This window comes from Staurois parvus, unplaced genomic scaffold, assembly GCF_062004578.1.
Source record: "Staurois parvus isolate SC_StPar_1 unplaced genomic scaffold, SC_StPar_1.0 ptg000361l, whole genome shotgun sequence".
Taxonomy (NCBI): domain Eukaryota; kingdom Metazoa; phylum Chordata; class Amphibia; order Anura; family Ranidae; genus Staurois; species Staurois parvus.
In genome coordinates, this window is record NW_028318157.1 from 17,268,976 (window position 1) to 17,293,876 (window position 24,901).

Consider the following 24,901-nt stretch of genomic DNA (forward strand, 5'->3'; position numbering starts at 1 on the left):
TGAGCTCCTGGTGTCCACTTGAAGCGATTTCCTGACTTGGTTAACTGCGTTATGGGGGAAACCAGACCTGAAAAATTCCTGATGAATTTACGGTAAAAATTGGCAAATCCAATGAACCTTTGGACGCCTTTCTTATCGGCTGGAATTGGCCAATCAAGAATTGCCGAGATCTTTTGGGGATCCATTGCGATCCCCGCAGTGGAGATAATCATTCCTAAAAACGCAATGCTTTGCTGCTCAAAGCTGCATTTTTCTGCCTTGGCATATAGGCCGTGCAGGCGCAGCCGTTCCAGAACCTTGATTACATGGTTTCTGTGGACATCTAGAGATGGAGAAAAGATCAGAATATCGTCTAGGTAGACGATAACGAAAATGTCCAAGAAATCACGCAACACGTCATTTATGAAGTGTTGGAACGTGGCTGGGGCATTGCAAAGTCCAAACGGCATGACCAGGTACTCGAAGTGCCCAAATCGAGTACGGAAAGCTGTTTTCCACTCATCCCCCTCCCGGATGCGGACCAGATTGTATGCCCCACGCAGATCCAGCTTCGTACAGCAGACCGCTGTCCCCAAACTCTGGAATAACTCTGGGACCAGAGGTAGAGGGTAGCGGTTCTTGATGGTCACCCGATTTAATTCCCTATAGTCAATACAGGGTCTCAAGGTTTTATCTTTCTTCTCCACAAAGAAGATACCCGCCCCTGCCGGAGATGTGGAAGGGCGAATAAACTTTTTCTGGAGGTTCTCCTCAATATAGTCCTTCAGTACCCCTAATTCCTTTTCCGATAGCGGGAAGATACGGCCAAAAGGAATCTCAGAACCTGGCAATAAGTCAATGGGACAATCATATGGTCGATGTGGTGGTAGTGTATCAGCCCCTCGTCTACTGAACACGTCTAAATATTCATGATATACGGTTGGTACAATCTGTCTTAGGTTAGCGTCCTCTTCTGCACATAAGAGGATCTGGGGGGCCCGGGGCCCAGAGGCCTGGCAGTTTTTCTGACAATAGTCTGAAGAAAAACTAAGGGACCCGGTTTTCCAGTCGATCTGGGGGTTGTGGGCCTGCAGCCACGGAAGCCCCAGGATCACTGGAAAAAGGGGTGACGCAATGGCGTCAAAGTGTAGTAATTCCCGATGGGAGCCCATTACGGTGGTGAGTATGGGAGGGGTCTCTTGGTCCACTAAACCTGATTTTATTTGGGAACCATCAGCCAAGAACAAATTGAGCCCCCATTTCCTGGCCGAATGGTACTGTAAGGGACCGCCTGACAGCACCTCTATCAGTCCCCCGGTAGAGCCTTCCCAGCGTGCGGAGTCTAAGCACCGGACACTTGTTCACCAGGGCCCCTGATGGTGGGGATGGACTTGGAGCGCTCCGGTACCAGGTCGCAACTACCAGGTATCTCCAACAGGGGTAGAGGAGTCTGACAGGGGCTCCAGAGAGCTAGGAGTCTGATGTAAGGGAGCCTAGTGATCCCTGCGGGGTGGATGGATGAGCTAAATCAGAGTCATGCAGGCCGGGACGATAACTAGAGGATCGGTAAGGTACAAAACGGTAGGCAAAGGATAGTCGGGTCACACGCAGGGTCAATACCAGGAGGTCAGATCTAAACGGGAACATCCGGGAGCAGAGTCAGGCAAGCCAAGGGGTCAGGACGGGAGAAGGCAACAAGGTCAAAACAATCCAGATCAGAAGTACTCACACACAGGTAACAGGATACAAAGACCATTCGGCAACAAGTGTCTGTGCAGGGCTAGCTTAAATAGGCCGCCCTGCACCTGACAGGCGTAGCCTGGGTCCTAGTGCCTGTCTAGTACTGTCCAGACGACAGGTACGCCTGGGTCCTAGTGCCCTGCCACCTATACGTCTCGGCAGACACCTACGCATGCGTAGACCCATGCGTCGCGATGGTTCCTGACAAATGGTCTTGCTGGAAAATCAGTATTCAATTTGTGTATTCTGATGGGGGGAGAAGTCCCCACTGTAAGAATACAATAGAACATTGGGTGGGATCCCTGCATCACACATCATTATGTTGATGCAAGATTCTGTCAGTTTTTCTTTATTCAACCTGCTGGTTGAAAAAAAAAAATGAATGTGTATACCTAGCCTTAGACTACATTCACATGAGCATTTTGTACCGGTGCAAATGACAGTGGCAGGAATCTGCTGATTCCTGCAGCTGTTTTTTGCCATGTGTGAGCCGCTGAGCCCATACACTTTAACGACAGGTCAGAGGCGGCTGCAGCTATCCACATCTATCGTACTGCCAGCATTTATCTGCAGTGATCACTGGCTGTGCAAACAGCCACAGTAGCTGCTTCCACTTGCGACCTATAATTAAAGTGTATGGAATTGGTGGCTTCAGCTAGCCTCTCACAGGTGGCAAAAACAGCTGCATAAATCAGCATGTAACAAATATAAAATAGCTGTTATCCCAATTTGCCTTCAAAAGTAGAAATACACATAACGTGGTATTAAAGGCTATTTTTAAAAATGAAAAAAAGAGGTTATACTTTCCTGCTCTGTGCAATGATATTAAACAAAGAGGTCACTTACCTCCTCTTTGGCGCCCCTTGTCGGCTCTGTACGCACCTTCTTTCTCCACCTGCCAGCTTGGTAAGTGGAAACCCATGTGGGACTGCTCCCGAGCCAGTAAGCCACACCCTTGCCCCCTCCTCACTGGAGTTTGACTGACAGCAGCAGGAGCCTATGGCTCCCACTGCAATCAGCGTCTCCTGTGAAACAAGGAAGAGAAGAGAGTGGTGTTATAGTCGGGACAGCGCTGGATCAATGAGAGGAGCCTGGTAAGTGTTCAGGGATGGGGGAGGGGCAATTAATAAGTCATTTTTTCTCTTTACTTTAACGATGAATCTTGGAGTTGAGAGTCAGTGCAGAGAGACTCCCTTAGATCTGACAATTGCTGTCCCATCAACTATCTCAACTCATACTGATAGCACTATGGTTTACAGTTTCTAAGTGTACTATCGAGTGTACTATCTACCAAGGCCAAGATGGATCGAATCTCAGTTGGTTCAGCAAGGTGTGGCTGAGATTCGATCCATCTATGTGTAGAAGCTGGTTGTACTGAAGTCAATCCATCGACTTCAGTACAACCAACCTGTCTGATTTTTTTTTTATTTGATCACTGCCGATGGGTATAGCCCCCAGCAGTGATAATTGTGTTCTGCCTGCAGGGAAAGCTCTCCACCAGCAGAAGACAATAGCGCTACAGTCAGTGTTGATTGGGGATTCTAGCAATTTATTTACTTCCATGCATGGTGGAAGGAAATAAAATTGCATTATCTATGGGTTGCTTTGCAGAGCCACATGGCTGTTTACATTTACTTAAACCTTTGGGCCCTATTTAGATATAGTTAAGCACACTCAGTAACTGGAAGACACCAACATGTTATGAGCATTCGGTAAGGATATTGACAGGACAGCAGACCACAGGGGGTCATGAAAGTCAACAATAGACAAAGAAAGCAAAGCTAATTAGGTAAGTCTGTACAGTTTTAATAACTTAAATGGAAATATTAAAATTTTTGCATGACTAGATCTAAAAGCTTCTGTAGCGTATTGTGGTGTATTCCACTTTTGCAGCCAAATTGGGATAACTCTGCTGTATATTTGTAAAATGTTCACATTCACATAGCATACAATAAAAAAAATGTAAAAAACACAGCTTATGGTTTTTAGATGCTCTATTCTGGACCCTCCAGCAAAGAAACATCCTAGGTAATTTTCATTGTTTCTGAGAGACTGGGCAGCTGTGTTTGTCTGTACTGTGCAGGCAGATCTTTATGATCAATTGTAACAAAATTTGAGCACTATCTGTCCTAACAAAGGGTTAAAGTGGTATTAAAAGTTCAGCATTTAATAAAACAAACAAACATGTCATACTTACCTGCTCTGTGCAATAGTTTTGCACAGAGCAGCCCTGATCCTCTTCTTTTTGGGTACCCTGCCTGCGCTCCTGGCTTCCTCCCTTTCCTCTGCGACAAGTGCCCCCAATAGCAATCCACTTGCAATGGGGGCACTGGTGCATGCTCACTCCTGAACCCGGCTCTATGTGTCCATAAGACGCATAAAGCTGTGGCTCTGTCCTGCCCCATGATCTCTACTCAATGGCTCACTGGCTGTGAATGACAACAGTGGGGGCCAATGGCTCCTGCTGCTGGCTCAGCCAATGAGGAGAGGGAGTCCCAGGACAGCCAAGGTGCTTGTGCACATCAGGAGGGGGCTCAGGTAAGTATGGGGGGGGGGTGAGGGAGAAGCAACACAGAGAAGGTTTTTACCTCTATGCAAAGAATGCAAGAAGGTAAAAAACCTTCAGCCTTTACAACCACTTTAAAGTGTGGAGGCTGGACTTCTTGCATTGTATGTTAATGAGGACAGACTTGGGACAGGTCCACTCTAGTATTGTTCAAAAAACCTTGCAGTCTGCCATGCCACTTCCTCCTGAGAAACATCTAAAAGATAAGAGAAAAAATAGATATGCTGTGTGAATAGAAACACATAATAAACATATAGTGGAGTTTTCTCAAATCTGACTGTAAAAAACATGCTTTAATACTTTTCTGCTGCACAATTACCTTGGCCTTTAAACCCATGAAACGGTTGTATTTCAATAGCTATATGTGTGCCAACATTGGCCACATACCAAGCTTTTCCTGATGACAAATGGAGTAAAATATGTGGCCAAACCAAAAACTTGAAGTAGGGTTCTGTGTTCACGGAGAAAGACTCGAACTGCCCAGTGCAACAGCATTTATTTATAAGGCAGAGCCCACGTGTCCAACAAGTAAACAACCTCATCCAACACATGTCAATGCATTGACCCTTACGTCACCATCAGCATAGGATTACATTGCCACAGCAGAGGACCAACCTTTAACCCATTGCACAGATCATGGCTCGTCTCCACAACTTCTCACTGTCTGTGGAACCCAAGCCAAAAATTCATCATCTACTTTGAATAGTTAAGTTACTCTTACCCTTACAAATGCTACACTCTCTGATATCATTTGTACAAAAAAGATAATAAGAAGAGGGAAACATGCTTCAACAATGTTTAACTCCCACTAATTAAAATGAGAAAACGGTTCAATCTTTCCTTTCTGTTTCTTTAACTTGATAAAGGCTTGGACTTGTAAGATGATCCCCGCCCAGCTGTCTTCTGCACTTAGTTAGAGCAACTTGGAAAGAAAAAGCCCAGTCCGAGGAATTCAGTTCCCCTAAAAATAGAACCAATATACAGCCTGTGACTTGCCACTTTTCAGATTACTCTGGTGTGAACTGCATTCAGTGGATGACCCCTATAATTGCTTTTGACAGCCATCCCATATTTGATCAACTCACTTTTGTGGATAAAATTAATAACAAGTGATTTTTTTTACAAAAAAAGACAGAAAGGACGACCTTGCCTTTCCATTTTAGAGTGAAACAATTAAGCTGTGTTGGATGCACAGCAAAGTCTCATTGGAAATATTCACTTTCAGGCAAAAGGTAGGTAAAAATTCACAACTCTCCCATCTCATCTTCTGCTGTTGTCACACAAGCTTTTCATTTTCTTTCTTTGAATGTGTGTAATGTAAAAACAATACGGTAAATATATTGATCAATAAAATATATTTAAACATTAGGAACAACTGTCACTTGTTTTAAATTAGCACAATTCAGCTGAAGAACGGGGACTATAATAGGATGTATTGTTACTAAAGATAAATTGAGAAAAGCAGACTGCAATTCAATTTACAATTAAAATAATTAAGAAGTGCTGGACATTTTGTATAGAGAGAACAGAGCACTAGTACAGTCAGTAATACATATTACGAATATAAGTATATGTGAATCTGTAATGTCTTATGATTGGTAAAACAGTTAGTGAATTGACCACTTAACAATCAGTTATGCCTATCTCTTGCCCTTAAAATGCTAGTTTTCTGCTGTCACACTGATCTAGTGGCTTCCGTATTTTCTCATTTGACATACCTGAAACTTGGCTAGTGACCATTGAATCCAGAAACAGCCAGGCCACTGGCATTTCAAGAAGGAGTACAGCAATAGCCGCCTTTATAATTCAGCATAGGGTAACCAACAGATTGCATTTATAGAAAATAAGGGTAGGAGTACGCAGGCAGTTTTCATTTTGCTACTGTGATTAGCAGTTACCAAATTAATTAATAAAACGGTATTACTTAATATTAATTAAAAAAGGTAATAAAAGATTGTCAACATGTGGTTAAATCTAATAGCAAGTGGTAAAAGCCACCTGGATAGCCACAATTTATCACAAGTAGTAACATTTTTATATAAATTTGTTAATCTCAAATGTGTCTTGTTTAAAAGAAAGATACTTTGTAATAATAAAAAAAGTAGATAAATTGTATTTATTTTACTTGCCTTATCTGAGATGAAAATCTGAGGTAGCCACCCTTCTTTGTTTATAAAGCTTGGAGGATTCCAGTTAGTATTTATGTCAAATTCAAATAGGAAAGGAATTTCAAAAGTATACGTAAAGGCAAAACTTTTTTTTTTTTTTTTTTTTTTAGAATTGGATAGAGATAGGGGTTGGAACCACTGCCAGCTCTTTATTGCTATCTGTGTCCTTGTTTGGGACATTCACTCTTTCCTATTGTCCTGATTTCCAGTATCACTGAGAATGAAAGTGAGGGTACATCCAAAATTTTGAATTGTCATCAGAAAAGGAATAGAGGGGAAATCTTCTATTGGGGCACTTGTTCCTGTGGTGATGGTGATGGCACAGTAAAGTATGGGAACAAACTGTGTATGACCAAGTGCTGTGTACCTTTGTTTTTTACTTTCCAACTTTATTTGCATAAGCTGTGAGAATTTACTTTGGATCAACAAGTATAGCAGAAATTAAAAAACTTTTACAAATGTTTAGATAAGAAAAGTCTAAGAGGGGATTTCAATCACATCAGAAAGATATTCGCTCCCTTCCTGTTGAGTCTACAGGACAGGAAGTTAGGGGAAATTTCCCTAATGAGATACATATTACAAAAAAATAAAAACTGACAGCAGTTTTAATCCTCCATCACGTTATCCAAAATAAAAAAAATATGGGTTTTGGATATACTTTTAAAAAAACGAGTATATTACATAACAAATGTGTTTCATTATTTATTATTACAACTTTTTTTTTAATCTGAGCTCATTTTTATTTTGAACATTATCTGAACATTTGTAAAAGTTTTTCAATTCCTGCTATACTTGTTGATCCAAAGTAAATTCTTACAGCTTATGCAAATAAAGTTGGAAAGTAAAAAACAAAGTCATCCGCAGGTACACAGTACTTGGCCGTACACAGTTTGTTCCCATACTTTACTGTGCCATCACCATTTTATGTCTCTGCCACTGAGAGCCCTGAAGAGTCTCCTGTAGTTTAGCTGTACTGCTCTGCAGAGCTAATTTGCAGGCAGTCGTCTGCGTTTCTCCAAGGTAACATTAGAGTTCGTGAACATTGCCCTGACAAAATGATTACTGTAAATAGATCTGCATGGGTTGCAGGTACTTTCAGCAGGCCATGTGTTGGTTTTATGTGTCACAAGATTAAAAACACTTTTACTAGTTTGTTTCTAAGAAGAGAGTTTGCTTTGCAGCTATGAAATGCTCTTGATAAAATAGACAGTCCGGTGAAAAGTCTAAATGATTAAATCCTTGTAATAAGGTCTAAATAGATCAAGAATATTAAGTAATTTTATATTGATAACTATAGTACTGCATTCTTATAAAACTTTTTCAGTCCAAGCAGTACATACGGTATGTTTCAATTGCAAAAAGCAATGTAATGGTATCTTATTGGTGCAGCACAGATTAGCACTTCTACCTTGCAGCACTGGGGTTCCTAATTCAAATCCTGGTCAGAGCGCTGTTTACATGTTCTCCCTGGACTTGTGTGGGTTTCCTCTCAAACTCCGAAAACATGCGATTATTATATGTATGGATGCATGTTAAATAAAGATATTAGATTGTAAGCTTCTTGAACACAGAGGCTGATGTGGATGTAGAACATTGCATTTTTTGTCACTGCTATATGAATACATATGTTATTGTTTTCTTTTTACAATATATACTGAATATTGCACTGCCTTTATGAAAATGTACCTGAAAGGAAAATTGATTGTGCCATAAATGGATTTGTTTTCTTTCCTGCAATCATGGGGTTGTAAGAAAGAAAATCAGTCAATTCCCCTATCAACACTGACTGAAGTATCCCTCCCACAGAGTCATTGGGGTTCATTTACTAAGGCTGGAGAGTGCACAATTAGGTTTACTTCTGCATAGAAACCAATCAGCTTCCAGGTTTTATTTTCAATGCTTAATTGAACAAGCTGAGCTTAGAACCTGAATGGCTCCCATGTGTAGCTGCACCAGATTCTGGCTGAAACAGTTTTAGTAAATGTCCCCATTGTGTTTTCCCACTGAGAGAACACAGTGATTACTGCTAGTGGCTATAATAGACACTAGCAATAGTTGCATATAAAATCAGACAGATTGGTTGTACCCAAGTTAGTTGATTGATCAACTTTTGGTGCATTCAGCCTGCCCTTACATAGTTCGAATCTCGGCTGGTCCCTGCTGAACCAACCATGATTTGAACCTTCTATGGCTGGCCTAATTCTTTGAAAGAGGGCTGGTGAGGTAGGTCCTTTGCTTGAATCTACCAGTACTGGAGGTTTTAGTGTATATTAGAAGTACTGTATATTAAAAGTGCCTGCTCTAGTCTGTGTAATTGCATGCTGTTTACTTGTTACCATGGCAGTACTTGCAGACTCAGCAGGCAACTGATATTCTGCATCTGATAACATCACTAGAGGGGACAACTCTTCTACAAGCCAACCATTTTACAACTGTCACATGTAATATTGGAGTAACTTCATGGTATAAAATGCGGGCTATAAGCATACCTAAATCCTATTATGCTTTACAGGCAAGAAAGCTGCCATCTTAGCCTGCGTTTGATCTATAGCTGCCATGGTGCTGCACATGTAATCAATGATGACACCAGCCTCTTGACTTAGCAGTTATGCTGAAAGTACAAGCAACTGTTGCAGTTATCATTCACGGTATGCATTGAATGGACCTTTTTGGGAAACAGTTAAATCCATGGATTTAGTTCCGCTTTAACTATAAAAGACAGGAAATATTATCTGCATTCCCAAAACACTGTAATGTCGGCTATTCGCAGAATGATATAATACATTAAAGTGTAACTAAAGGCATCTTTTTTTTTTTTAATTTCGGATAGAGTATGGGAGAGTTATAATTCTTGTCAGGGTTTTTTTTTTTTACCATCTGTGCCTCATTAATGAGATATTCCTTCACTTCCTGTCCCATGGTCAAAACAGGAAGTCCCTCCAAAGAGAGGGAATCCTGGGGTGTCACCAGGGTCACCTGAACTAGTGTCCCCTTTTAGATGATTTACACTCTATTACTGTCTCAGTGTCAACCCAAACTTTGGGGTTTTCTTCTACTTTCAGTTTTGATGATACTGGTAAACAGGACAGATAGAAATGGTGAATCTCCCTGATGGGACACAGACAGCAGTAAAATCTGACAGATGTTCAAATTCCTCTCCACTCCGAAAATTCCATTTATCCAAAATCCCCCCCTTCCCCCCCAAAAAAAAAAGTTTTGTAATTAGTTACATTCTAAAGCACTACAAAATCTAGCAATTTAACTGTTTAACAAAGTACTTACATTCAAGGAATGCCATAAATGCTGATACCATTAGTCCTCATGCACACTGGATGTTTTTACAGCGGTTGTTTTTGGCTTTTGGCATTTTTTCTACAGCGAGTAAACTCCCCAGCATGTTATCCTATGTGTCCATGCACACATAGACTGTAATCAACGTTTTTTGGCAGCGGCATTTTTTGGCTGGAATACAACCCAGGACTAGTGGGTTTCTAGAGGAGTTTTTTTCGATGTAAAAATGATTTAATGCAGTAAAACGCGGCAAAGCAGTGTTTTTGGACTCTTTTTGAGCAAAAAAAACCTAACTAAAAACAGCCACTAAACGCTAATGCAAAAACGCTAAAAAAACACTGAAAAACTCACATTTTTAACATGACTTTACACAGCTAACATTGCCAGCACCCAGTGTGCATGGAGCCTTACTAGTGTGCTTGTGTTCACTCTCAATGAACTGTCAAGCCATCAAATGTCTGGTGTCATTGCTGATCACATATGCGCAGCACCTTGGCAAATGCAGATCAAACAGAGGCTAAGATGGCAGCTTCTTTGACTTGAAAAGAGCCAAGGGTTTAATTTTGCTTTAATATTATTATTTATTATACAGTGTTTATATAGCGCCAAAAAGTTTGCTCAGCGCTGTACAATATGGTGGGGGACAGTACATGAGACAATACAGTAACAAAACAATACACGAGGGGTTCGAGGGCCCTGCTCTTTCGAGCTTACAATCTAGGAGGGAGGGGATAGTGGTACAGGAGGAAGTGGCTGTGGGGGATGGAGTGGTAGGAGAAGTGGAGAAAATCGGCTGTTAGGTGTGGCTGGGGTAGGCTTCTCTGAAGAGATGGGTTTTCAGGGTGTGCCTAAAGGTGAGCAGGGTAGGTGACAGTCTGATGGATTGGGGTAGTGAGTTCCAGAGGATGGGGGAAGTCCTGAAGAAGTCCTGGAGCCGGGCTTGGGAGGAGGAGACCAGGGAGCTAGAAAGTAGGAGGTCTTGTGAGGAGCGAAGAGTATGGGTTGGGTGGTATTTAGGTATTAGGTCGGTGAGGTAGTTTGGGGCAGTATTATGAATTGCTTTGTATGTCAGAGTTAGTAGTTTGAATTTAATGCGTTGGGCGATCGGAAGCCAATGGAGGGAATGACAGAGGGGGGTGGCAGATGCGGAGCGGTTGGTAAAGTGGATGAGTCTGGCTGCTGAGTTAAGGATAGACTGAAGCGGGGATAGTCTGTGATGAGGTAAGCCGGTGAGGAGGGAGTTGCATTACTCGAGTGTTTCAGAGAACAGTTGTACTACATGACAGGGCTGATCAAAAAACATTCTTTTCATTCAATAAAAAGAAAGGAGAAATAGATGCATGTAAAAATTATCTCCGAATTCAGCATGATATATTTCCTGCCTCTGCCCAACAACCTTTATTGATCAAAAGGTTTCTCGAAACATTGGAGCTAAAGTTCTGCTTTAAGCGTACTGGGCTTGTTTTAGTAATGTCAGTATTCTACTGTATATAGTATTGATAGCTGATATCTTAAAGTGGTGGTAAACCTCAGACATGAAAAATGCGTAAAGCATATCCCTTTATAGCAGGGGTGTCAAACTCCATTTCATTGCGGGCCGTATCAGCATTATAGTTGTCCTCAAAGGGCCAGTTGTATCTGTAAGTCTAGGTTTACACCTATGCGTTTTCCGCTGCGTTTTGCAGAAACGCACTACAGTCCATTTAACATGATTTCCTATGGGACAGGTTCACATCACATCACATTTTCACCTGGTGCATTTTTTGGAAAGGGTCAGGAACTTTTTTCAATGCAAAACATTGCATTTTTGGTTCTATAGACTTCAATAGAGATGCTGCAGAAAAGCATGTAGTGCGTTTTTGATGAATTTTGTGTTTTAATCTGCCCAGTGACAAGTAAAAAAAATGCAAACCTTATCAAAAACATGTCAAAAACACATGTGCAAAAACGCACCGCAAAACACACTACAGAAATGGATCAAATGCAAACTGCATATGCGTGAACCTAGCCTTAGACTAGATCTTCAGAGCACCCCAAACCCCATTACATCAGATGTCAAGAATCCCACACCCTCCCTAACATCACTGTGTGGCCCCTTTGGGGGCAGAGCTTGAAAGCAGAATGTGCAGGGTCTGGAGGAGGACCAGAGTTGGAGTGGAGTCAGTTACCAGAGTCTGCTGAATGCTGAGACCGGGGTGGCAGAGATGAGGGGGTGCTTCAGCTGCACTGAGAGGTGCAGGATTTGGCAGAGGAGTTCTATTCTCCTCTCTGCTGCTGACTGCTGAGACAAAGTGGAGGTGGAGACAAGGGGGTACCTGCAGGAGAGGTACAAGGGCCACATGAAATGGCCTGGAGGGCCAGATTCAACCCCCTGGCCTTGTGTTTGATACCTGTGCTCTATAGTGTGTACTTGTCTCAGTCCAAAGCACTAAGTATAATTTCTGGCTGCTGCTTTGTTCATCTCCTATCAGCACGAGTCACCTCTGACATGTTTTCCTGACACCAAGATAAAAATGGTGATAGGGAGGGACCTCCATCAAATTGACAGCCTCAGCTCTGTTCCTGTGAACTATGAAAAAGGGGGAGTGTGTCTCCTCCTTCCAATCAGCTCTCAGAACTCTCCTCACTTAGCTCTGCAGTGTGTAATTTCAGCCCCCGCCCCCTGTTTTCTGAACTCTCAGACAAGCTTTTTAAATTCTGGACTTTTGTAGAGAAGAGAAGACTGCAGATAAACAGGTACAACTTATGTATCACTTGAGGACAGTCACTTCACTGGGTATATGTCAGGGTTTACAACCACTTTAATGTTGAATTTAAAAAGCAATAAACTGATTGAAATACCACACACTTCAAACAGAGCACATAACTTAGAGGGGCGGGCATCAGCTGTTACATAAGATGTTATTGAACTGCCTCCATTAATGCAATGGTGGTGCTTTGCATGTCCCCAGTTGACCTAGAAACATGTGGTTTGGTATCTGAGTTTTTGACCGTATAGCATTTTTCATATCCAGTCACATTGGTTGGCGGCATTGGGATTGGGTACATTTGTACAGTGTATGTGCCACTCACACTTCCAGAATTCAAGGAATGTTGTTTTGCTTTTGGCTCTTCCTGTTTGTGTTCTTTTTAGCGGTTATCTCTTTGTTCCCATTCATTATTTTGTTTAATAAATACCTTATTTATCGGTCTGGATTTACTAACGTGTGATGGGAGGGAAAGATGGTATGGAAGTAAGGGAAACCTGGACCTGGTGTACTAAAATATGAATTGAGCATAACTGCACCTGAATTCACTTCCAACACCCAATTGTGTGAAAGGACTCTGTGTTTTATCATAGTCCCCTGCGTGTGACTACGCCTAAAGTCTATTTCCACTTTTGCAGCCAAATTGAGCCCCATTCACATAGCAGAACGTAAAAAAAACTAAAAAAATTGCAGCTTACCTGTTTTAGATGCTCTATATTGGTCCCTCCAGCAAGGAAAAATCCTAGGTAGTTTTCTTTTTTTTATGAGGGGGCTGGATATCCCTGACTGCACTGAGCAGGCAGATCTTCGTTATCAGTTGTTACTAGATTTGAGCACTGTCTGTCTTAACAAAAATTTTGAGGTGTAGAGGCTGGGCTTCTTCCACTGTTTGTTGATGAGGGAAGGCGTAGGACAGGCTCACTCTCACATCGTTAAAAAAAACTTGTAGTCAGCCATGACATCTTTTAAAAAAACATCTAAAAGGTAAATAATATTTTTTTTTAATTAGACATGCTGCGTGACTAGGAATAAAATCTAACTGCAAAAATGGAAATACATTTTAAAGTGGTTGTAAACATCAGACATGAAATATAACAAAGCATATCCCTCTATAGTGGGCATTTTTCCTCACTTAAGAGCACTTGGTGTCATTTCTGTCTGCTGCTTCCTTCCTCTGCTATCACCATGAGTCACTGTTCACAAGTTTTCCTGATACCAAGAGAAAAATGGTGACAGGGGAGGGAGCTCTAGCAGATTGACAGCCTCAGCTCTGTTCCTTTGAGCTGTGTGGAGGGGGATGTGTCCGTTTCTCTCCAATCAGCTCTCACAGCTCTCCTAACTGACCTCTGCCGAGTGTAACTTCAGCTCTCTGCCCACTGTTTTTTGAACTCTCAGGCAAGCTTTTTAATTCTGGCTGTAGAGAAGAGAAGATTGCAGATAAATGCAGATATATGTAAGGGTTTACAAATACTTTAACAGCTTTCCCACCGCCCTATATCAAAAATACTGCTACAGGGCAGAAGGGCTGTGCAAAATCACATATATACATGATGTTGCATTTCCGGGTAGGGGGATCATGCGCATGCCCTACCCTTACCGCTATTGGTGGCCTTGGCTGTCAATCACCAAGTCCTGGCCAGTGATTCCCGCCGGCGAGTATCACTGACGGGGGAGAGACCTGTATGTAAACAATACAGATCTCTCCCCTGTCAGCACATTGCTTTATATTGCTCTGCATGTGCTTACACAGTGAAACAGAAACACAGCACATAGTTAACCCTTTGATCGCCCCAGATGTTAACACCTTCCTGCCCAGTGCCATTAGTACAGTGGCAGTGCTTTTAAATAACACTGATCACTGTATTAGTGTCACTGAGAATATCAGTGACAGTTAGTCAGTTCCCCCCTTAGTGTCAAAATGCCCACCGCAGTCCCGCAATCCCGCTATAAGTCACTGATTATTATTTATTACTAGTATATAAATAAATTCCAGTACATATACCATCATTTGTAGACACTATAACTTTCATGTAAACCAATTAATTTACACTTATTGGGATTTATTTTAGCAAAGACATGTAGTAGAATACATTTTGTCCTACATTTATGATGAAATTTGATTTTTTTAAATTGTTTTACTGGATATGTTTTATAGCAAAAAGTCAAAAATATTGTTTTTTTTTCGCAAAATTGTCGGTCTTTTTTTGTTTCTAGCATAAAAAATAAAAAACACACAGGCGATCAAATACCACAAAAGAAAGCTCCATTTGTGGGAAAAAAGGACATAAATTTCATTTGGGTGCAGTGTTGCACTACTGCACAATTGTCAGTTAAAGTAACACTTCTCCGTATTGCAAAAAATGGCCTAGTCAGGAAGGGAGGTAAATCCTCTGGAGGGCAAGTGAACACAAGTTCCCCAATGGGTCAGGTCTTCATTCTCTAAAATTTGGAGAGGTGAATGAATATGTGTGCATTTCAAACAAATTATGGGCAAAACCTGACAACCATTAATAGAACGGTCCTGTTGAGAAGTAGGCAGCAGAAAATGTCTGCTATATATAATATGTGAGAAAATCCTCTTGTATACCGATTTTGATTTAGCTTCACTTTTCTTCTAGAGGCGTGACTTTCCTGATATCTGGGTAGAGATGAGCTTTGGGTTTGGGTCCAACATGAGTTCAAGGTGAACCCAGCTCGTTTGCAGTTCGGGAAAACTAATGCTGCCGTTTGCCACTATAGCAGCTAATTACTAATAATGCACTGCCTGGCCTTTGAACTGTGATTAGGTGGTTTAGAAGGGTCAATAGTTGGGGTGTTCTTATTTGCCATCTCACTCACTATAAAGGTATGGGTTCCAAGCAGGCTTTTTCAGTGAGTGTTGGAATAAATAGGGAGAGTGACTAGTGAGCTTACAGGGGTTGATAGCCGCTAACATATAGTGCTATACAGACCTATACACAATGCTGTATGGTGCTGCACTACAGTGAATTGTGAGTGGGGGGAGGGAGCGTTAAGATGCATCTACCCTGTGAGTGTTTGGGGATGGACCATCAGCAATGGGGGTTAGTAGAAGGTCCATGTGGAGGTGGTGTCCAAGTCCATCTGTAGTGGGGGGATTATAGCAGTATGGACTTGTCCAAGGAGGCAGCCGGCTGTAAGAGCTTGTAGATACTCCTAATGCAGGTAGAGAAGAGAGACAGCAGCACCACTCTGAGTGTAGGCTGTTAAAATCAGGCAGATTTAATGGTAAAATTGCACTCACATAGATAGGTAACAGGTAGGCATGTCAAGTGATGGAGGTCCAGTGAGAGGATCAGGTCCTTTGACCACGCTCTGGGTGTTTTCCCGCCGCTCGGTGTTATCCAGGGCTGGGGAAGTAGCAGAGGGGCGCAGGGAGGCTCACAGGGATGATGTCAACGCATGGACCGGGTTTCCAAGATGGCGCACGTTCGGAACATGGTCACTCCTTCGTCAGGCTGATGAGCCTCCCTGCGCCCCTCTGCTACTCCCGAGCCATGGACACCACCTAAGCGGTGGGAAAACACCCAGAGCGTGGCCAAAGGACCTGATGCTCCCACTGGACCTCCATCACTTGGCATGCCTACCTGTTACCTATCTATGTGAGTTCAATTTGACCATTAAATCTGCTTGATTTTAACTATCTACACTCAGAGTGGCGCTGCTGTCTCTTTTCTCTAACTACAGTGAATTGTGCCAAAAGCACAGTTAGAGGGTACAACAGGCATGAAGCAACACCCTCAAAGTTGCATAAAAAGGAAGACCCTCTTCCTGTTGTAGGTTTTACATGTTTTTCTATTGGTAAATGTCCCTTTTGGGTGTGCCCAGCTCCCCACACCCCATATTTAACTTATTAGCCTTGAAAATGGCCACAATTGCTTTTTAAGATTTGCCTTTAAGGCTGCCCCCACACTTGAGCGTTTTGTAGCTTGAAGCTCCAAAAAAGCTCAAACTTAAAAATTTAATTCTTCTCTATGGTGCCTGTTCACACCTGATCTCGTGAACAGGCACCAGAGAGAGCAATTGATTGATCAAGTGTGAATGCAGCCTTAGTGATGGCAATGGGGTTTCAGATTGAAGTTAACAATTTTCAGACTTTACAATGGATTTGATGATTGTCCTGCGTATCAAACCCAGACACATCCATACCTCTGGGCTAAGACTTGCTCACCTGCCTGCACCATATCCAATAACAATGTCCTTACCAGCCACTGTAAAGCTCTAACTGGACAGTTGAATGGCAGTTGATCAGAGCTTAGTCTTGAAGTCAAGAAAGTCAGCCTCCAGTGAAGAGATTGAGGTCTGTAGTCACTTTTGCAGCAGTTGATTTCCTATTCCGGGTCACAATCGTGCGCAATGTCCTTTTGCCTCTTTTGGTCAGTTGACCATGTCAACCGTGCTTATGCTTATCATAAGACGTATTCCTGGAAACTGTATATGCGTCATAACCTTTGATACTGTACCTTGCGAGACGGCAAATAAATTTGCAACTTCAGTCACAGAGGCACCAGCTAAGCAACACCAACGATTTGTCCTCGTTAAAGATCAGTAAGCTCTGACATAAATCCGTATTACTAGCAGTGCACTCAGTGAATGACGAAAGTGAGGCTTCCCACCTGTTAGCTAGGTGTCTCATCATACAGCTTAAGCAAAAGAGTCTTACATCACTTCTGCTTTCAATGCAAAAAATGTAATCACTTTCACACCTATAACTCATGTAGTATTTCAATTTTTTTCTCCTACCTCTGTATCTTTTAGTTCGTATTGTTACCTTCTTTATCTAATATCGTACAGCAACTTAGAGCCAGAGACAAAATATATATTTATATATGTGCGTGTGTGTATTTATTGCTGACTGTGTCCCTACTAAGCAAATCCACCTTTTCTATTTGTCCAGCTGGTCATTGTTACCAAGGGATAAGATATCCAAAATTTTACAGGTGTAACCTGAACAAGAGGTGAGGGACAGTCTTCCAATTGAAGGGACAGCTGTTCCTGTGACAGCATAACAAGTCCAGAAGCTGTAAATTGGCATGGCTTTTCTAAGTCAGTAGTGCACTATGCAAGCCATTGTAAAATAACGAATTACAACAAAGGATATAGTAGATATAATACATCCCAAGTTGTACACAGCTGCTGGAAACTGATTTATAGTCTTTAGCACAGTTATTTGTGGCACTCATGTTAAAACAAATACCCCAACATATGAGCTCACTTGCAATTTTTGTTGTGCTTCAGCTCCATTAATTATCCCACATCCTGTAAGTGTATAACTGTTGGTGCTTTATGATTATTGGTAATATAAATATATCAGACACCTAGTACACACTGAGACATGGAGTCTGAAGCAACAGACTCTGTGTCGATTCCTAAAGTGGATTCTTATGACCTTACACGAGTCATGTTATCTCTTAGTGACTGAGAACCAAAATTAGCTTGTAGGCAATAGGGCAGATGTACTGATTATGTGCAAAGAAATGAGCGTCCAGGAAAGAGTACAATGTGATAAATATGTGATGTTCAGCCATTCTTTTATCTGCAAACTTCTGTCCTTACAAGGCTTTTTTTTCCCTTTATAACCTAAAAACAGAAGCAAAATAGCAATGGTTATCAAGTAATGATCAATTGTCTCAACTACAGTACTCGCCAAGGCTTTTCTTGGTCTCCACTGCCTTCCCTTATACAGTGCCTTGAAAAAATATTCATGCCCCTTGAAATTTTCTACATTTTGTCATGTTACAACCACAAACGTAAATGTATTTTTTTTTGAGATTTTATGTGATAGACCAACACAAAATGGCACATAAGTGAAGTGGAAGTTAAATGATAAATGGTTTTCAACATTTTTTACAAATAAATATCTGAAAAGTGTGGCCCATATTTGTATTCAGTACTCTGATGCCCCTAAATAAAATCTAGTGGAACCAATTGCCTTCAGAAGTCACCTAATTAGTAAATGGAGTCCACCTGTGTGTAATTTAATCTCAGTATGAATACAGTTGTTCTGTGAAGCCCTCAGAGGTTTGCTAGAGAACAATAGTAAACAAACAGCATCAAGAAGGCCAAGGAACACATCAGACAGGTCAGGGAAAATGTGGGGAAGTTTAAAGCAGGGTTAGGTTATAAAAATGTATCCCAAGCTGTGAACATCTCACAGAGTACTGTTCAATCCATCATCTGAAAATGGAAAGAGTATGGCACAACTGCAAACCTACCAAGACATGGCCACCCACCTAAACTGACAGGCCAGGCAAGGAGAGCATTAATCAGAGAATCAGCCAAGAGTTGCATGGTATCTCTGGAGGAGCTGCAGAGATCCACAGCTTAGGTGGGAGAATCTGTCCACAGGACAACTATTAGTTGTGCACTCCACAAATCTGGCTTTTATGGAATTGTGGCAAGAAGAAAGCCATAAGAAGTCCTGCTTGCAGTTTGCAAGAATCCATGTGGGCGACACAGCAAACATGTGGAAGAATGTGCTCTGGTCAGATGAGACCAAAATTGAACTTTTTGACCTAAAAGCAAAACCCTATGTGTGCCAGAAAACGAACACTGTACAACACTTTGAACACACCATCCCCACCATGAAACATGGTGGTGGTAGCATCATGTAGTGGGGATGCTTTACTTTAGCAGGGACAGGGAAGCTGATCAGATTTGATGGGAAGATGGATTGAGCCAAATACAGGGCAATCTTAGAAGAAAACCTGTTTGAGTCTGCAAAAGAATCTGTGGCTAGACTTGAAAATTACTGTTCACAGATGCTCTCCATCCAATCTGACAAAGCTTGAGCTACTTTGCAAAGAAGAATGGGCAAAAATTTTACTCTCTAGATGTGCAAAACTGGTAGAGACATCTTCAAAAAGACTTGCAGCTGTAATTGCTGTAAAAGTGGTTCTACAAATGATTGACTCAGAGGGGCTGATTACAAATGCACGTCACATTTTTCACATATGTATTTGTAAAAAATTTCAAAAACCTTTTATCATTTTCCTTCCACTTCACAATTCTGTGCCACTTTGTGTTGATCTATCACATAAAATTCTAATAAAATACATTTACGTTTTTGGTTGTGACATGACAAAGTGTGGAAAATTTCAAGGGGTGTAAATACTTTTTCAAGGCACTGTATTTTGTCTCAACTTCACGGCCAAGTTTGTTTTCCAGAGGATTTTATCTTGTGTTTTATTAATACTCATTCTGTCCTTTGCCTTCTTTACATTGAACTTCTTCTCATGCAGGACAAAGAAACAGTTTTACTTTAAAGCCTAACTCCATCTTTTTCTTTCACTTAAAAAAGTTTGTTTGGGCCAAGCTGGCCACAACTACTGCCAAAACACAATGCTGTATATTGTATGCTGATGCTACATACAGTTTATATAGTACTGACAGCAGTTGCAACTGTTAGGGACAGTAATAGTTCATTCTGGCCATCTTGGCCCAAACAGACTTAAAATTAAATGAAAGATAATGTTAAAGGATAACTAACCTCAAGAACACAAATAAAGTATATTGCAGCTCCCTAGATGTGGTGGCTGCATTAGTTTTCATTTTTCAAGCTAAGAACATTTTAATCAACTACAGAAGATACCCACTGCATTTGCCAGAATTGTTGTGTCCTTGTCACTTCTTGTAAATTGAACAGAAAGCAAAAACAATCTTATCTATCTAAAAATCCAATCAACCCCGACATAATGGATGTTAAAGTGATATTAAAGACTATTTTTTAATTAAAATGAAAAGAGGTTAAGGTGAAATGTTATTGCACAGAGTGGTACCTTATCTCCTCTTCTGTTGTCCCCCACCGGCGCTGTTTGCTTCTTCCTGCATGTGCCTCCATATCAAACCAAATAGTATGTGGGCACTCATGCAGGTGCGCACCTAAGCTAGGCTGTGTGTGTCCCTAGACACACACACACAGTGAGGCTGCGCCCCATCCCCGCTCACTCCTCAGAGGATTTGAATGACATTAGCAGGAGCCTGTGTCTCCTGTAAGACCAGGAAGTAAAGAGAGAAGAGCTGTAGCTGGGACTAAGCCGGATCGATGACAGGACACAAATGTTTAGGTAGGAAGGACAGGTGGATCAGTTAGTAGGAATTTTCTTTTACCTTAATGCAGGAAATACATTAATGTGGTTGTAAACCCTTACATATACCCAATGAAGTGACTAGCCTCAGATGATACACAGAGTTTAAACAAATCCTCCTACATAAATTTATCTCCAGACCTCTCTTCTCTACATCTGTTCAGAGTCCAGAATTTATAAAGCTTGTCTGAGCTTCCAGTAAGCAGGGGGTAGAGAACAGAAGTTACATTGTGCAGAGCTCGGTGAGGAGAGCTGAGAGCTGATTATAGGGAAGAAACACACAGCGCACAGGAACAAAGCTGAGGCTGTCAATCACAGAGTGTGTGCTGGATGTGTGCTGGAGGTTCCTCCTCTGTCACCTTTTTTTCTCTTGGTGTTCAGAAGTGACTCATGCTGATATCATAAGAACAAGGTAGAATAAAGAAATGACACTTAGTTCCCTGGATATACATGTGCACACTATAGAAGGATATGCTTTTTCCAGCGGCTCTCTCATTTTGGAAGGATGTCATATGATGTCCTCCCACTCTAAATGCACATGTGCGCCCCCGAGGGCGTGCGGCGTGGTGGTCGGTGGTGCGCTGTGTCTCTGGGACACGGCGGATCACCGATCACAGTAAAAAGCCAATGACACAGGCTCTGTCATGTGATCAGCTGTGTCCAATCACAGCTGATCACATGTAAACAGGAAATGCCGGTTATCGGCAGTCCTCTCTTTACGCTGACAGCGCTTGAGGAGAGCAGAGCCATTAAGCGGCATTCCTCAGAGGGGACATCTACACTGATCATCAAGATTATTAAATATCTGCATTATTAAATATAGAGATGAACAGAGAGTCAGATTTTATTGATGAAATACATTATCAATACTGAGCACTGACAGCAGTCAAATATCTCACAAGGATCACAGCTGTATATGCATCAAAAGTGCCTGAACAATCCTTCTCCCCTCTCTTCCAAGCATATATCATTTGTCAAGAGGCTGGAATTAAAGGAAACATTGGCTAGTTCACATTAGATGCAGTCCAGTGAATTTTGTTTCTGCATCAACAATGCATGCACAGTGTTTTCCTTGTATTCCAATGGCTCTAGTTCACACCAGTGCAGTCAGTTTCCGGTGCAGAAAGAAAAGTAGAGCATACTACATTTTTTTCTGCACATAACCATACTGGAACATAACAAATTGCATTGAAACTGCACCAGAACTGTGTGTGGTGTAAACTGTAAGCAAAAACGCATCCAGAATACATCCGGAGTGCATTTTTGTGGTGTGAACTGGCTTTTTTTGCTTTACTTCTAAGGTTCCCTTTACACTGGAACATGGTGCAGGAAAGGGATGTTCTGTGTGTTTCCTGCACGACACACGAATGCTTCTCTTGCAAAATGCGCGCAGGTGCCAATTATTTGTTAATGGCACCCCAAATACATCTCCCAAATGCAGCACATTTGCGGCCACCAGTAGTACCATGTGGTTTGGTGTGGTATTATTTGCAAAAGTAGTGCTTGCACTACTTTTTGCATGTTCCAATGTATTTTGCAAGCTCCAAGGAGCAGGGCCCTCGAACCCCTCATGTATTGAATCGTATTGTTACTGTACTGTCTTGTGTATTGTCTTCCATTATAATGTACAGCGCTGAGCAGACTGTTGGTGCTATATAAATCCTGTATAATAATAATAATTTTGCAGCCCGTTCAAATGAATGGGCTGTCAAAACCGGAACGCGAATTACTGCATGGGAATGCACACATTCCAGTGTGAAACAGTCCTAATGCCTATCTCCAGGTCTGGTTCAACATTAAATAGTTCATTTGGACCAAGCTGGTCCAATCTAACTATTTCCTGCACTAACTTTTACACTTTCTGTCAGATCGGTATAAACTGTATCTACTACCAGCTACATAGAGTGGACAGTACTGTGTTCTGGCAAGGGGACAGAGACTCCCCATCCCTTTCCTGAAATAAAAATGCTGCACATTGCTCTGCCATTCAGTGAAAGATTTGTATTTTCTGAATTAGTACAAGGCTTCCTCTGACTGGCTGAGCTGGAGAGCATAGCGTCATTCCCCAACCCCTCCACCCTCTTGGAGAAGGGATGGGGAAGGAGGAGATAGGTATATGGGAGCAACTTGCCATCCTAGGCTCTGGGCTGTGTGTTTCCACTGATGCACAGAGTGTAGAGACACAATTCTAGTCCCCTTAGTGGCTCCATAGGATTCTGCAAGAGAAAGGAGCCACCCTGAAACAGGAAACCTGGGCAGCATATAAGAAGAGTAGAGGGCATAATGTGACAATAAAGCTGGCACCTTCCCCATGGGCATAATTAAATAATTCAATTGGAAAATCCCATTGTACCAAGAATGAGACAATGGGATTTGTTTGTGTCAAAAAATCAAAAAATATATATACGAGAGCAAATAAATATATAAAAAATGTACAAGTGTATTAATACATTAAAATTCATATTTTAAAAGCACACCATGTCAACTACCATCCAGACAACAATAGGGAGTACATATATTATTCAATCTAATAGAGAAGACAAGTAGATCAATGTGTTTCGCTGAACTTCAGGATCCACTTTCTAGTCTTAGGTATAACATATTTTAGCTACAAGGTTACCTGGGTACTGATAATATTATGTAAGATATTAATCAACCGAAATATATGCCAAATGGATAAAAACCCTATGGATGAAATATAAATATCCCACCACTTCTCATGTATGGGCCTCAGTGGTACCAATTCACTATAAATTCACCCCAGCAAATGAATAGTTTTCTTACACAGACAAGAAAAGAGAAAAAAGGTGTCATTCAGGATCAAGGCAGTCATCCTCTGTCTATCGATCCCTTAGGGAGACTTGCCTCTATTTTTAAGCGTCACCTACAGGACTGCCGCAAAGCATAAAAAAATTTGCTCATATATATATATATATATTGGTTTTGTGGCACATACAAATCCCCGAAACCTGGGCAGCAGCCATGGTTCGAGTTTAAATTGGAACATAGACAAGTGTTAAAAAAAGCCTCATACTCAGTAAGTGAATAAATCAGAAGCTGAAGTGTTGAAAATGGGGTTAATATCACTTTAAGGTAACTGTTTTTTTCTGCTTTGGTGGTTCTTTATATTAATCTGATACATTTAATGATTTAACTGAACTATAGAAATGAAAGGAACATAAAGTAGTTCTGTGTATTGCTGGGCAAGACCTTGTGTTCCAGTGTTTTTAATACTCTGGAGTATACTCATTGCTGTTTGTTGGGTTGCTTACCACATTCAGACATCCTTATATCTTTCATCTTTCCATTACCTCATACACGCGGAAGTTTTTATTCCAGAATTCAGCTGAAAATAACAGCTGCTGTATATTTACGGGTGAAGTCTTCTAAAATATAAATGGAAAAGACGGCACAGGATAAGAGAGATGAAATGGACAGCTATGAGAAGTCTGAACAGAGGAAGCCACAATCAAACATCATTTGTCTTATGCTGCAAACCTCCCTGAAAGTGAATTTTCAGTATGCTTGACATTTCAGTCAAGCTTTGTCAAGCATTATAGTAATCATGGTGACAAAATAACATTATATCATTTGACATCAACATGATATTGCAAAATAATATGGTAATCTTAGGACTTGTTTATATAATTGTAAAAAATGGAAATTAAAGGAAGTCATTTGTATATTTTTAGCACTCATTGAAAGCAGTTATTGTCATTTTTTTCTAAACTTAGTTCGCATGTTACTTGATGTATCATGTTTTCATAAATATATACATATAGTCATGACCAAATATATTGGCACCCCTGCATTTCTGTCAGCATTAGCACGACTTCACCAGAAAATTGTTGCAATTACAAATGTTTAGGCATTATCATGTTGTTATTATTATTATTTTGTTTATTTCTTTTGTTTGTATTGGTATGACACAAAAAAGTGGAGAAACAAAAAGCCAAATCTGACACATTCCACCCAAAACTCCAAAAATAGACTGGACAAAATTATTGGCAAATTGGTAATTTGTAATTAAACTCACCTGTATCAATTAACAAGTGTTGACAATATAGAAATCACACCAGCAACCAGTTAAAATGGTGAAAAATTTACTCAACCTTCCTGTTGTGTGTCTCTCTGTGCCACGTGGAGCATGGAGAAGAGAAAGAGCAGCAAAGAATTGTCTGAAAATTTGAGAACAAATATTGTAGAAAAGCATGGGCAATCTCAAGGTTACAAGTCTATCTACAGAGATCTTAATATTCCTGTGTCCACTGTGCACAACATTGTCAAGTTTACAGCCCATGGTAC

The 24,901-nt window shown here is 41.2% G+C and overlaps 1 protein-coding gene across 1 annotated transcript in view; it reads left to right on the top strand.

The window, feature by feature from the left end:
- The first annotated feature begins 5,300 nt into the window (after positions 1-5,300).
- FGF13 (fibroblast growth factor 13) overlaps positions 5,301-24,901 on the top strand; it is a 489,250-nt gene continuing 469,649 nt past the window's right edge. The window contains exon 1 of the mRNA XM_089684975.1: positions 5,301-5,517. The gene's annotated coding sequence lies outside the window, so the exon portion shown is untranslated. The remainder of the gene's footprint in view (positions 5,518-24,901) is intronic.